Below are 15014 nucleotides of genomic sequence, written 5' to 3'. Positions count from 1 at the left end.
CTGACCATTTATTCCGACCCTTTGTTTCCTGTCTTTAAATGGTCACTGATCCATGAGAGGGCCTACCCTCTTATCCCATGACTCCTTACTTTCCTTAAGAGCCTTTGGTGAGGGACATTGTCAAAGGCCTTCTGAAAGTCCAAGTACACTATATCTACTGGATCACCCTTGTCCACATGTTTGTTGACCCCATCAAAGAATTCTAATAGATTGGTGATGCGTGATTTCTCTTTACAAAAGCTGTGTTGATTCTTCCCCAATAAATCGTGTTCATCTATATGTCTGATAATTCTGTTCTTTACTATAGTTTCAACCAATTTTCCTGGTACTGAAATTAGGTTTACCAGCCTGGAATAGCCAGGATCACCTCTGGAACCTTTTTGAAAAACTTGGTGTCACATTAGCTATCCTCAAGTCATTTGTTACCGAGGCTGATTTAAGAAATAGGTTACATACCACAGTTAGTAGTTCTGCAATTTCATATTTGAGTTCCTTCAGAACTTTTGGGTGAATGCCATCTGGTTCTGGTGACTTATTACTGTTTAATTTATCAGTTTGTTCCAAAACCTCCTCTATTGACACCTCAATCTGGGACAGTTCCTCAGATTCCCTCACCTAAAAAGAATGGCTCAAGTGTGGGAATCTCCCTCACATCTTCTGCAATGAAGACTGATGCAAAGAATTCATTTAGCTGCTCTGCAATGGCCTTATCTTCCTTGAGTGCTCCTTTAGCACCTTGATCATCTAGTGGCCCCACTGATCGTTTGGCAGGTTTCCTGCTTATGATGTATTTAACATTTTTTTTGCTATTAGTTTTTAAGTCTTTTGCTAGTTGCTCTTCAAATTCTTTTTTGACGTAATTATACTTTTACACTTGACTTGCCAGAGTTTATGGTCCATTCCATTTTCCTCAGTAGGATTTAACTTCCAATTTTTAAATGATGCCTGTCTGCCTCTATTCACTTTTTTTACTCTGTTGTTTAGGCATGGTGGCACTTTTTTGGTTCTCTTACTGTGTTTTTTTTACTTTGGGGGATATATTTAATTTGAGCCTCTATTATGGTGTTCGCAACAATAAAAGGAGTACTTGTGGCACCTTAGAGACTAACAAATTTATTTGAGCATAAGCTTTCGTGAGCTACAGCTCACTTCATTGGATGCATGTAGTGGAAAATACAGTGGGGAGATTTTATATACACAGAGAACATGAAACAATGGGTGTTACCATACACACTGTAACAAGAGTGATCAGGTAAAGTGAGCTAATACCAAGAGGAAAGCGGAGGGGTCGGGGAACCTTTTGTAGTGATAATCCAGGTGGGCCATTTCCAGCAGTTGACAGGAATGTGTGAGGAACAGTGTGGGGGGGAGGGAATAAACATGGGGAAATAGTTTTACTTTGTGTAATGGCACATCCACTCCCAGTCTTTATTCAAGCCTAAGTTAATTGTATCCAGTTTGCAAGTTAATTCCAATTCAGCAGTCTCTCGTTGGAGTCTGTTTTTGAAGTTTTTTTGTTAAAGAATTGCCACTTTTAGGTCTGTAATTGAGTGACCAAAGAGATTGAAGTGTTCTCCGATTGGTTTTAGAATGTTATAATTCTTGACATCTGATTTGTGTCCATTTATTCTTTTACGTAGAGACTGTCCAGTTTGGCCAAGGTACATGTCAGAGGGGCATTGCTGGCACATGATGGCATATATCACATTGGTAGATGTGTAGGTGAACGAGCCTCTGATAGTGTGACTGATGTGATTAGGCCCTATGATGGTGTCCCCTGAATAGATATGTGGACACAGTTGGCAACGGGCTTTGTTGCAAGGATAGGTTCCTGGGTTAGTGATTTTGTTGTGTGGTGTGCGGTTGCTGGTGAGTATTTGCTTCAAACTTCAAAAACAGACTCCAATGAGAGACTGCTGAATTGGAATTAATTTGCAAACTGGATACAATTAACTTAGGCTTGAATAAAGACTGGGAGGGGGTGTGTCATTACACAAAGTAAAACTATTTCCACATGTTTATTCCCCCCTCCTCCTACAGTTCCTCACACGTTCTTGTCAACTGCTGGAAATGGCCCACCTTGATTATCACTACAAAAGGTTCCCCCACCCCTCCACTCTCCTGCTGGTAATAGCTCACCTTACCTGATCACTCTTGTTACAGTGTGTATGGTAACACCCATTGTTTCACGTTCTCTGTGTATATAAAATCTCCCCACTGTATTTTCCACTACATGCATCCGATGAAGTGAGCTGTAGCTCACGAAAGCTTATGCTCAAATAAATTTGTTAGTCTTTAAGGTGCCACAAGTCCTCCTTTTCTTTTTGAGGATACAGACTAACATGGCTGCTAGTGTGAAACCTGTTATTATGGTGCTGTGCAATGTGCCTCTCACTGGCAGGCATATATATGTTGTTATACCTGAGCACAGTGTAGGAATTCGGGGAAAGGGTTTAGTGTTAACACTGAATGCGTTAGTTCTTTTTAGCATTAGATAGGACCTTAAGACTAAATTCTGCTCCCAGTTTCACTAAGTTAAACCTGGAGCTGCTCCACTGAAGTTAATGAAGTTGCTCCAGATTAACATAAGTGTAACATAAAACAGAAATCTACTATTAAAGCCAAATTTTCAGAAGTTGCCCCTAAAAATGTAGTCCCTTGAATTATTTGATTTTTGTCTGTGTTGGTGTTGAACAAATATTTTAAATTACAAGAGCTTAAATGACAGAAGGATTGTTAACCAACTGTAAGTTTATCCTCTCTGGTTTGCCAGTTAGAATCTAGCCCAGATCAGTCTTGCTCTGTCAGTACTTTTGCAGCCCAAGTAGGAAACACTCGTTTTGGGTTCCACATATCTCAGCAATGTACTGGAGAAGTAGCCAGCAACAGCTGCAACCATCATTTACAAAAACATAAGAGGTAATTTAATGGCCCCTCTGAATTGTCTTGTGGCAGAAGTAAATTGTTCCCAACTTTTGATTCATCGTTTTAAAAATCAGAGTGCTAGCATCTGCTTTCCCTTTGTTTTGGAGAGTTTTTGTTTGTGTGTTTTTCTATATTGTAACGTAATGTGAGAGATTTAGATTTGCACAAGACATCAGAGAGGGGAGAGGTTAAATAACCCTGGTTCCCCATAGTTATTAAACTATGGCCAAGATTTTCAAAAGTAGGAGTATAAAGTCCATTTTTAGGCTGACTTTCTAAAGCGCTGAGCACTCTGCTGCTCCCATTTAAGTCAACAGGAGCTGTGGGGTAGAAAAATCAGACCATTCCTTTAGATGCCTAAATAAAGACTTAGGAGCCTAATTTTAGACATCCCCTTTTTAATACTTTAGCCACATTTTTTCTTTAATGGATCTTTTTATTCCTGATTGATGGAGGTAATATTTCCCCCCCACTTCCTTGGTGGGATGGGTGAATAATCATTACTAATAGTCATTATATTCCTATCTTTCACTTTTCTCTCTGTTACAAAGTGTCAGATCTCTATTTTTACCCAATCCATTTTTCTTCCTCTCTATTATAATGCCAAGTAACAAATGACTGTCTTTGCTGTTTGTTAAAATCAACTTCTTCATTTTGTAAGAATTAGTCTGACATGGGCTTTTATTGAAATCTGTGATTCATTTCCCATCAAGATTTACAAATTAACATTTGAAATGAGTAATCCTTGGTACTTGGCGTATTCAGTTAGCTGACTGTGAAAACAGTATTCTTTTCTTTTGGGTACAGGTCTCCAGTTCACATGTAGTTCACAAAAATCAAATACCAAGTTAATAGTTTTATCTTATGCGCAGAAAAATTAATGGAAAAACTGAAAAGACTGTTATGAAATATTTGGTGTTCCCCCAGAGCTGTTTGATGCATTGGACATTGGATTTCAGTAACAAAACCTCTCACTGCAATCATGTCCTTGCACTTAGACTACAACTTCCAATGCAAACAATACAATACACGAGGTAGCCAGCAATCTATAAGCTTTTTAATTCCAGTTCAGCTAAAGTATATCTAAATAAAGAAGGGAATAGCCTAGATAAGTAAGGTAGTGTTATCTGGTTGGATTTGTGCCAGCTGGTTCAGGTTTCTACGGCTTTGATACTGCATGAGTATTATTGTGTTGAAGCCTTTGTACAAAAGCTTTCCATTAGCAAATCATGCATTAGCTGGAAAACATCAACACTCTAGTTGTTGTAGGCACTCATGATTCGTGACTCTGATTAAAGCTTTTACAGCCCTTAACTTTCTCTAGAGTTATTCTGAAATTTTAATCAGTTCCCTTCTTTGGATCAGGCCCTGAAATCCTATTGCAAAATAAAAAGGATGCTAGTCTTTCATTCACAGTGCAGGAATGTGTGGTTAGTAAGCCTCCTGCCTGTCATTCCAGGTTTCACTGTGAATCTTTGTGCTGTTGGTTTTTGGTTTCACTAATTTTCATGGCTTATCATTCCTCTGCTGAAAAACATTAACGCTTGGATAAGCCTAGATTAATAACTCAGATCTTGGGGCTGTTGTCATCTCAATGTGCCGCCTCCTAGCTGTCTAAAGCAGTGCAGGCTTCATTCATAATGGGCCCGGCTTGAGCCAAATAACTAGCATGGATTGTATAGTACAATGGCTGTAGTTTATTCTGATATTAAGAACTCTCTCTTTTTTAAATTTGGTACAGAAGATTGAAAACACCATTTAGAGTGCAACCTCTTCTTTCATTCAAACCACTTACCAATGTTACAATTCTTTTGTGAAAGAGGAAGCAAAGGAAAAACAAAAAGTAAGAATAAGTAACAACTCCATCTCTTGTTGTCAGTCAGCTGCTTTCTTCACTCTCCATTTCATTCCTCCTTCTCCTCTTTGCCACTCACCCAGACAGCAGGTCTCACAGGTGTTGACAGGACTAACAAATGCAGTCACTGTAGCCTTTGAGTAATACTCACATTTACTATTTCTGCAGCAACACTTCCAGGCAGTTCAGTTGTTAGCTCATGAAAATAGCAGGACTTTTAGCTTTAGTCTTTGGGCCTAATTCATTTTGACAGCAAAACCATGGCTGTGAGTCCCTGGCTACAGAAAATCCACCTACAGCGCTGAACTTTCAACTTTTGCTAGAGTCCCTGGAATGGGGCAAGATCAGAAAAGGACCAGGTCACCTCCTGGGCAGCTTCTGCTAGCCAAGACTCCCACTGAATGAATAATCGAGAGCTACAAGACCTAGTTGAAAAGTCTGTAGTCCAGGAGCCCAGTTCTTTCTCTGCTGGATCCAAGTGATTCCCACTACTCATTATCCTGCAGGGAGATGATAGGGCAACTGGTTTGTTAATCAAGAGGAAGGTTATAAAATAAAACAAGAGCAGAGAATGGAGGTGTCAAGGTTCCTTCCCCACTCTGAACTCTAGGGTACAGATGTGGGGACCTGCATGAAAACCTCCTAGGCTTACTTTTACCAGCTTAGGTTAAAACTTCCCCAAGGTACAAACTATTTTACCCTTTGCCCTTGGACTTCCACTGCCACCACCAAACGTTTATCTGGGTTTATTTTTATTAGGAAAGCGTGGTTTGGAAACGTCTTTCTCCCCAAAATCCTCCCAACCCTTGCACCCCATTTCCTGAGGAAGGTTTGGTAAAAATCCTCACCAATTTGCATAGGTGACCACAGACCCAAACACTTGGATCTTAAGAACAATGAAAAAAGCATTCAGTTTCTGAAAAGAAGGATTTTAATAGAAGTAAAAAGTAAAAAAAGAATCACCTCTGTAAAATCAGGATGGTAAATACCTTACAGGGTAATTAGATTCAAAACATAGAGAATCCCTCTAGGCAAAACCTTAAGTTACAAAAAGACACACAAACAGGAATATCCATTCTATTCAGCACATCTTAATTTCTCAGCCATTTTAAGAAATCATAATCTAATGCATATCTAGCTAGATTACTTACTAAGTTCTAAGACTCCATTCCTGTTCTGTCCCCAGCAAAAGCATCCTACAGACAGACTCTTTGTTTTTCCCTCCCCCCAGCTTTTGAAAGTATCTTGTCTCCTCATTGGTCATTTTGGTCAGGTGCCAGTGAGGTTATCCTAGCTTCTTAACCCTTTACAGGTGAAAGGGTTTTTCCTCTGGCCAGGAGGGATTTTAAAGGGGGTTTACCCTTCCCTTTATATTTATGACAGGAGGTAGAGGACATAATACAGTCCAATGTACTGTTTCTTTACAGTAAGACTCTTCAATAGCACTGGATACTATAGGTGTGATGCTGCAGCCAAGTTTTCAAGCTACACCCAAACTATATGCCTTGAAGTCACTGGGAGCTGCTTGTCTGCAGTGGGCGCATATTGAACTGGAATATCTATTTGATAGCGCTTTATTCATTTATAGCTGTTTACTCAAGATTACACAATATATACAGTGAGCTTTGCCAAACATCAATTAACAAGACCCTTCAGGGGCATGTTGAAGACAAAACTGTTTTCTGACCTGTAGTCCACACACCTTGTAAAATCAGGAACACTAACTTTGGAAAAATAATGAAAAACTCTTCCCTCAAAATCTCTCCGCTTACATGGTTATGTGGGAGCACATGGTTAGCATGTCTCTCTCATTGCAGCATTTCCTTGTTATTTCTCTACCAGAAACAGATCACCAGTCCAAACATCTTGTATAGCCAAGAAAGGAAATTTTATACCTATCTAAACTGAGAAACAGGTGAAGTGACTTGCTGATTAGGGACTGGTTGGGACAGGAAGAAAGAGGGGACTCTGTGAATAGCATAAACCCTAATGTGCTGAAAATGCTTCATGAACCTGGGTTGGGGTCTGTGGCTGGTAGCCATCCCTGCCCTGATTTCAGCGGCGTTCAAGCTTCTAGACCACCACATTGCAGAGTCCTTGCTGTGGTGTGTACCAAGTGGAGGGCATGAGGTCCTCTCTTACATTTAGAGAAAGCAGCTTTCTCTCTGCTGAGTTCTCCTGAAAAAGCTACATGGACACTGCATTTGTTGTTTTCCAATCCAGTGGTCTCTACTTCCAATCCAGTGCACTATCTACAGCTACTTCTTTAAAGAGGGGCCGGGGGCAGGGGGGGGTTAGAGCAAACTTTGACTGCTGCTGCTCATGCTGTTCTTGTCCTGTGACTTAACAGAGAACGTCATTCTTTAGTGCGGTCAATGCAGCACCTTCCACCAGCATAAAATTCACTTTTATATTGTAGCTGTGGGGTCCAGCACCTCTAAAAATCTGACTCATTGTATCTGAGGAAGCTCAGGAGCACCAGGTATTCAAGCAAAGATATTCAAGAAAATTAGGCTTAAGAATTTTGCTTGTTTCAGGTATAACTTGTATAATCAGCTGAAGCCTTTTTACTTTTGGCTAAACTGAGGCCTTTTGGGGGGGTGAAGGGGGGGGGGGGAGACCTGCCATCACAGTTATAGATCTGGGGCTATATGTTCCCAGGAGGAAGGCAGAAAACCAGTAGATCTGCATTTTAATGCATGAGCTTTTGGCAGCATCTCTAAGGCATACATTATTCTGTTATTTTTAAAAATGTGTTTATTTGATTTATTTGCAAGACACATAAGTGCAGCCAGGGGTGCTGAGAGCCATTGAACCAAACTGTAAACCCGGTATATAATGGAAACCACTTCAAGCCAAGAGATGCAGCAGCACCCCTAGTTCTAGCATCTGTAAGTGCAGCTCTGAGAGCAGAACCACGCCTGAAAGGACAAATCCTGGCCTCTGCATGCAGCCCCAGTAAATGGGCTGTGTGCAGGGGGGTTCCCAGAAAAGCAAGGGTTGTAAAGTAATCCTGGCTCCTTGGCTGACACAGTGCTACCACAGCGTCAGGACCTGCAGCTACTGAACTCTCCACTGCATACCGCCAGAGAGAACATACTCCAGGGTCACAAAGCACTCGGAATAGCACTACTCGCCACTCAAAGGCATTCCCAGCCCTGGAAAAATTAATACCCATATTATGTCATGGGGGCAGCTTCATCAGTGGTACAGTGGTGCTAAGCGCTTGTCTAGACAGAGCTTGGGAGTGGGAAGGATTACATCTGCTTTAAACCGGCGCTCATATGATGGTAAAAACACTGTCTGCACTAATACTTAGGGTATGTCTATACTGCAACTGAAAAGCTGCAGCTGGCCTGTGTCAGCTGACTTGGGCTTGCGGGGCTCGGACTAAGGAGCTGTTTAACTGCTGTGTAGACATCCGAGCTTAGGCTGTAGGCCAAGCTCCGGAACCGTCTCACCTCAGATGATCCTGTAGCCCAGGCTCAAGGACCCTGCGAAGTGGATCCTGCGGGCCCAGAGCTCAGTGTGTAGTCCGAACCCAAACTCTACACTGCAATTAAACAGGCCCTTAGTCTGAGCCACATGAGCCACTGGTGTCTACTTGCAGTGTAGTCATACCCTTAGTCACCCAATGAATCCATGATCTTGCAGCCAGGGTTTCAATTGATCAGGCTTTGCCCTGGCTCCCGGATGCCCTCAAATAAACCCTAGCCTGAAGGAAATGCATTTCTCTCCCCGCTGTGGGGAGAATCTCTCTGTTAGTCCTGATGATGGCAGCCGTCACAGAGTGCATTTGTATTGAATGGGTATCATTCTGGGACATTACAGCAGATTCAGTGTAGATAAAATAACCTTGTTTTTCACCTTCAAGCACGGCTTTTGAAACTTCCATGCATGTGGCACTCCCCAGCATTTCCCACTGTTGGCCTTACAGTGCAGTAATGCAATTACTGGTGAAGCTAAAGTTTCTTAATTCACAGAAAAATGAGATTTGCAGACTGATTCAGAAGAAGCCGGTCTGTCTGTATTAGTCCTCCCATTCAGCAAATCACTTGTGGCATTACATCTTTGTTCTATTAATAGAGATCTACTGAACTTTGACAATGTCAGTTCATAATAAATGTTACCTGCACTCTCCAGCCAAGAAAACTGAATTAACAAGGTTCATTTGCATGCATGCTCACAGCCTGATGCTTGGAAAGGGAAACTGTCTCATGGCTTTACAAATTATTTGGGGAAAACATCGCTAACCACAAAGAGTGGTCCATTGGTTTCAGTGCTGTGGGCTGGCTGGTAGTTTTGGGGCACCTCCACAGGTCACATACAGAAATATGTGCTCTACAAAGTGGTGTTCTCCATGTGGCTTGACCTCACATGTGTGGTGTGTGCGAGGTCACGCTGCACAGAGGACAGCATTTTGTAGAGCAGGTCTGCTGAGGGGGCAGACGCACACCGGGGCCAGATGGAATCGTCCCATGGGCCATGCCTATGGCCACACTTGGACCACCAGTGAGAGACACTGCCTGTATGGATGGGGAGAAAAGGGGTTTGTGGGGGAGAGGCATCATCTCCTCGAGTCATTGTGCCCAAGACAGAGAGGGTCATATACCATGGTTGTGTTCTTAATAAAGCAAAGAGAACTTGTATTTAACAACGACAGTATTTTTATTTAAACATTCCATAATGCAGCAACGAGTCTGCTGTAAGCAGCAATTTGTTCACACACACGCGCGCGCGCGCACACACACATAGCAGTCAGAACCCCACTGTCCAAACAGGACCATGACCTTTTGGTCTCTGCAGTCCCTCTCATCCTAGTTCTTCCTGCTAGGTCAGCTCCACTGGCTCAGTGTTGCCAACTTCCATGATTTTATCATGAGTTTCACAATATTTGGTATTTTGCTTAAAGTTCCAGCTCCTGGAATCAAGTGATTATATAAGAACCTTAGCTGCTTTATTTTTTTTTAATTAAATTTCTGGCCCCTACGGTTGTGGAGAAAAGATTGAAAATGTGACTAAAGGATCAGAAAAAGAACCCAATTTTTTTTTAAATTCCTGATATTTAAGTCAATCTCATGATTTCTGAACTCTTGGCATTGGCAATACTGCTGGTCCCATACTCATCCCACTCCTACGAGATTTTTAGCACTGCTGTCAGTGCAAAACTCCCTCCTCTTTGCAACTCAAAGGCAAAGAAGGCTCCTTGTGCTCACCTCCTCTGCACAGCCATACAATGCTAGACACAATCTGTCTAAGTATTCTGCCCTTCTCTGTGCCTCAGTTTACCCATCTGTAGTGTGTGTGCAAAAATACTTCAGAAGAGTGATTCAGTTTGGAGCAAATCTATGCCTCGGTGCTCTGTTGTTGGGCTAGTTTCTAGGCCAATGTGTGAAAGGAAGGGGAGAGGAGGGATTCTCCTGCACCTCCTGTAGGAATTGCAGAAAAGCTAAGAGGATTTGTGTGGTAGCAGATCCTACAGTTCCACACCTGGACTGCCTCAAACCCAACTGATTCCTGTGCGCTGGTTTGCAAGGAGCCAATCTGGCATTAAGCACTACACCACACCAAAGCCGCCCCTGAATCTCCCACACACTAGAACCACACAGATTGCACTGCCAGGGAACTCTCCACAGCTGTAGAGACAGGGACAGGATTTTCCCCTTAGGGAACTGGTTTGACATCCTTGGAAGTGAAGGTCTACATTAGTGCTATTCACTGTAAGAATTTAGCTAGCAGTGGTTATTTACTCCCAAGCCCCTTACCTCATGAACTTGCCACCAAGTGATCTAAGATGCTGTTAACTTGAAATAAAATGTTGCTGGTTTTGTTTTTCAGCTAATACATTTGTCCTGAATATGAGGGAGGTAACGTAGTCTAGTGATTGCACCAAAGTGTTAGGGACCAGCAGGATTCTGGCTCCATCGCTCGAATTAGCCACTCAGTCATTAGGTGACCTCAGCAAAGCCAATTGACCTTGGTGTGCCTCACTCAATCAAGCTGTAATTTGAGTTAAGCATTACTAGAAAAAGAAATTACTACATTAAAAAATGTGGGGGGATGGGGAGGGGCGGAACAACTGCTGCAGTTGCTCTACATACCAACCAAGCAACCACAATCTGTGGTTCAGAAAACTAAGCTGACAAGCCATTGCCTTAAGAGATCTGAGGTGAAATTCATGGCATCTTTAAGTGTTTTTAAAAAAAACCCTTTATGAAAATTAAATTTAAAATGATTGTAACTAGAAAAAAAAACATAATTATGAAAGACTTTGGACCAAATTCTGCTTTTGTTCACACGGCTGTAAATCTGGAGTACAGATTTTAGAGTGGGGGGAGGGATAGCTCTAGTGGTTTGAGCATTGGCCTGCTAAACCCTGGGTTGTGAGTTCAATCCTTCAGGGGGCCATTTAGAGATCTGGGGCAAAAACTGGGGATTGGTCCTGCTTCAAGCAGGGGGTTGGACTAGATGATCTCCTGAGGTCCCTTCCAACCCTGATATTCTATGATTCTATGAACTCCAATGGAGTTGGTGGCATTACTCTAGATTTGCAGTACCCTGGTGTAGCTGAGAGCAGAACTGGCCTATGGGACCTGATACTTCTCTCCTTTACATCAGTGTAACACCATAGATTTCAGTGGAGCTACTCCTGATTCATACCTTGGTGAGATCTCTTTTAAAAAAGATCCTATATTCAACTTGGCATTGAAAAAAATAATACAAGTTACTATAAGAGAAGTAAAGCAGCTGCTGTGGAATAGATTCTGATACTCCCCATGGAAGACAAACTTGTCTACATTACAGGCTGGAAATATATCATCAAAACTTCACTGAGTGCAGCTAATGTGCTTGGCACTACTAATTGAAATAACTATGAAAGATAAAGTTAATATCTGCCTGAATAATTCTTTTTGATGGTGCTTCTTTCAAATGGCCTGTAATTGAATATTTCCTGTGTTTTCTATGGAAGTCCTCTGCTTCCTAATATAGCTATCAGATTCTTTCATTCGTGTGTTAATATTTTCCTAAAAGTGAATACTTTCTCGAAAAAACCTAGGCACTGCGTTGCATTGTGCTTTTTAGGGACTTTTAGGTGAGATTTTTATGTAGTTGTTTTGTTGATAGTCATATGTTATACGAAATATAAATCATACATTTAAAAAAATTAACTGGGAAAATGTAAAGAAGATTACACAGCTGCAGAGACAGCTGCATTTAGGAATACACCGGAGGCAATTATTTTCTAAAAGCACTAAATTGAAGATCTTTGCATGAAGCCTGAATGTCCTGGACTTAAATAGGGGATATTCAGAAGTGTCTGGAGGGAATGGAATTCTCTCTCCTCAGGTTGTTGGCTGCTGTTCCACTTTTCTCCATCCATTTATATATATGGGGGTTTTGGTCAATGGATCCACATAACTGTAGAGCTATTAGCCATGCCACACCTCCAAACACCTTCTCTATGTTGTTGCAGAGAGAATGGCCACAGGACCATTGCAAAAGCTGAAAGGATATATTTCAGACTTTCACTTAAGAACACATCATTATGTTATCTGCCCTGCTCTGGATTGTCACAGAATGAGTTGGACCTTTAAGAAGTGCAAGTCCCAGCTCTTACCCAGGCCTGGTATTCTCCCTGATCACACAACTGAGAGAGAAGGCGACTGAGAGCCAGGCCTGTTGAGAGATATAAAAAGCAACCTTCCTTCAAAGTGGATGGAGATCTGAAGGAGAACAGCTGCATGCCAGGGGAAAGGCCAGACCTGTTGTGGGGCTCACCACCAAAAGAACTGGGAAAGCACTCAGCCCAGCATGGGCTGAGGAAAAGATCTGTAAGAAGGCAGGACATAGAAGGGCCCCAAAAAGTTGTGAAGCAAGAGAAGGAAAAGGGCTAGGGCAATGCAGTACTATGTGGGCTAGAGGCCCTGTATTAGTACTAGACCCAAGCTGGGCCTTCTTCTTAGGGGGAGGAAGTTTGTCTTCAATCCCTGTGTAAACAGAGGGTAGACCCCATTGAGGAAAGGACTATTGATGAGTTTGGGGAGGATCAAGGGGGGAGACTACCAACGCCAGGGAGGGATGAAGAAGTAGTGAGCCTGGAGAAGAGCTGATGGTTGTTTTTTGGAGCCTGGAGAAGGGAGGACTTTTGGGGCCCTAAATCACTATTCCAGACCAAGAAGGCCATCGTCAAGGGAAGAAACTGAAGCAGCAGCCGCATCTCCACACTGAGGAGAGGTAACCTGCTGTCACAGGGACCATGATGATTTTGTGAAGAGTGCAGGGGAACACATGAGAATGTCAATTGTCAAAACATTCCACACCCTTGTGACTTTGGAAGAAACTGGGTGGTTAAGATCTTTCCCATGACATTCGCCTGCCACATTCACCTAATGTTCAGAGAGAAACCAGCTAAAGATCAGGGACAGGGGATCTCATATTACATGAACCATCTCAAACATCATCTTCAATTTTCCAAACATGAGTAACTTGGAATCTTTTGACTATATGTGGTGGTGGCAATGATGCTATCTCTTTAAGTGGCTTGCTCCAACTTGCTATTTACACAGTACCAAAGGAGTTCCTCCATAGATCAAATGGAAGAGGCCACCTATGTTGTTTGTGCTGAAGGCCTTGGGGTCAATCCCTAGTGATACATGAGGTGCCAGGGCTTCTTATAAAGTTGCACACCTGATGGAACTTAAACCGTTTTGAGACCTCAGATGCCCAGAATGAGTTTCCCCAAGCAGAAGAGCTTATATAACCATTAGCTAAATGGTCTGAGCTTGTCTCCCTTTTATGGCTGGCTGCAGCTAGTAGACCAGCCCACTGTTTATTCACTGTTCTTGCTTTGCCTCAAGTGATAGAGGCCTGTGTTTTGGCACTGGAGGACCTAGGTTCTATATCCTCATCTCAGTAGAGTCTGTACATATGTGGCCATGGTTTGTTTCACTTAGACTCCTTTGGAAATCCCTCAGCAGAGCATCAAAGGGCTTTGCACCCATCATATCTTGCTCCCTCCATTTTCCCCACCCACCCACTTAGTTTTTCCCTCAGTACTTCTAACCTAACTTAAATTTGGCATCGTTAAACTTCAGGTCTCATAAAAGCTGAGAATTTTATTGGCACATTCAATTCCTGAGTGACCAGAGAGATGTGTTAGAGAGTCGTGTGGGAACACAGCTGGCATGGAGAGGAGATGGAAGCCCAGTGAGTGTACGTAACAGCAACATACTAATTATCAATCACTAATATTATTTATTACACACATTTTGAAGGTGTCTGTCACCTCACTATAGCCCTAATCTTATTCCCGTTGAAATCAGAGATGTTCTCTTTAATGGGAGTAGGTTCATATGCTTCATAGGGGAATCCATGTTTTCACAAAATGACTTCTTCAGCTAAATTCAGCCCAGTCTACACCAGCAGGAGCAGGGTAAGATCCTGGAAGGAGGCCCCACAGTGGCAGAAAGTTCTTCTGAGTGCAAGGCTGCAGTGGAGCAAAGTAGCCACAACCTCTTGCCTACAAGTGGGCTTGCCAGAAGCCAGCTCAGTCCTACAAATGGGTAGTGCTGGCCAGGAATTATGTGTGGCCAGGGCAGTCAGGGGATATTTTGATTCAGGGCATCTCTTGTGCAGCCTCTGTCATTTGGGGCTCCGACAGAACCACTCTGTAGTCTAAAGCGGAAATGCCACAGGAGGTGGCGGCAATGTTATTTGACACTGGTGGCCATGCAGCATTAGGATGATGTAAATTATATCTCCCTGCATCATCAAGAGGGACTCTGATCCCTTCTGTCCAAAGAGGATGTGGAGGTGCCACAAAGGCATTTGGAAGACAAAACCTGATGCTTTTGTATTTTTAATATAAGTTTGGGGAACAGTTGGATCCTTTCAGCAGAGTACATTTCTCTGCAAAGACAGGGAATTTAAAAAAAAGAGCAAAGCAATGTAGTCCACATGTATTTTATATATTGGTCCAAAGCCCCCTAGCACACAATAGGAGATTTTTCAAAGTGAGATCCTACCACTTTCAACTTGTGAAAGAGCTTTGACAAGTGGTTTCTTTCAGTTTATAAAAGGAAAAATGTCCTTACAGATTTCCACCCCCTTCCCCTTTTCCCCCGAACCTTAGATCAGAGCCAGAGATAATGTGCCAGAACACTGGATAATTTAAACTCCCTGTTTTTCAGAAATCCCTTCTATTCTGAAAGGAAGCTACTGAAAATCCTTTTGA

This window comes from Chelonia mydas, chromosome 1, assembly GCF_015237465.2.
Source record: "Chelonia mydas isolate rCheMyd1 chromosome 1, rCheMyd1.pri.v2, whole genome shotgun sequence".
NCBI lineage: Eukaryota > Metazoa > Chordata > Testudines > Cheloniidae > Chelonia > Chelonia mydas.
This window is presented reverse-complemented; position numbering follows the sequence as displayed.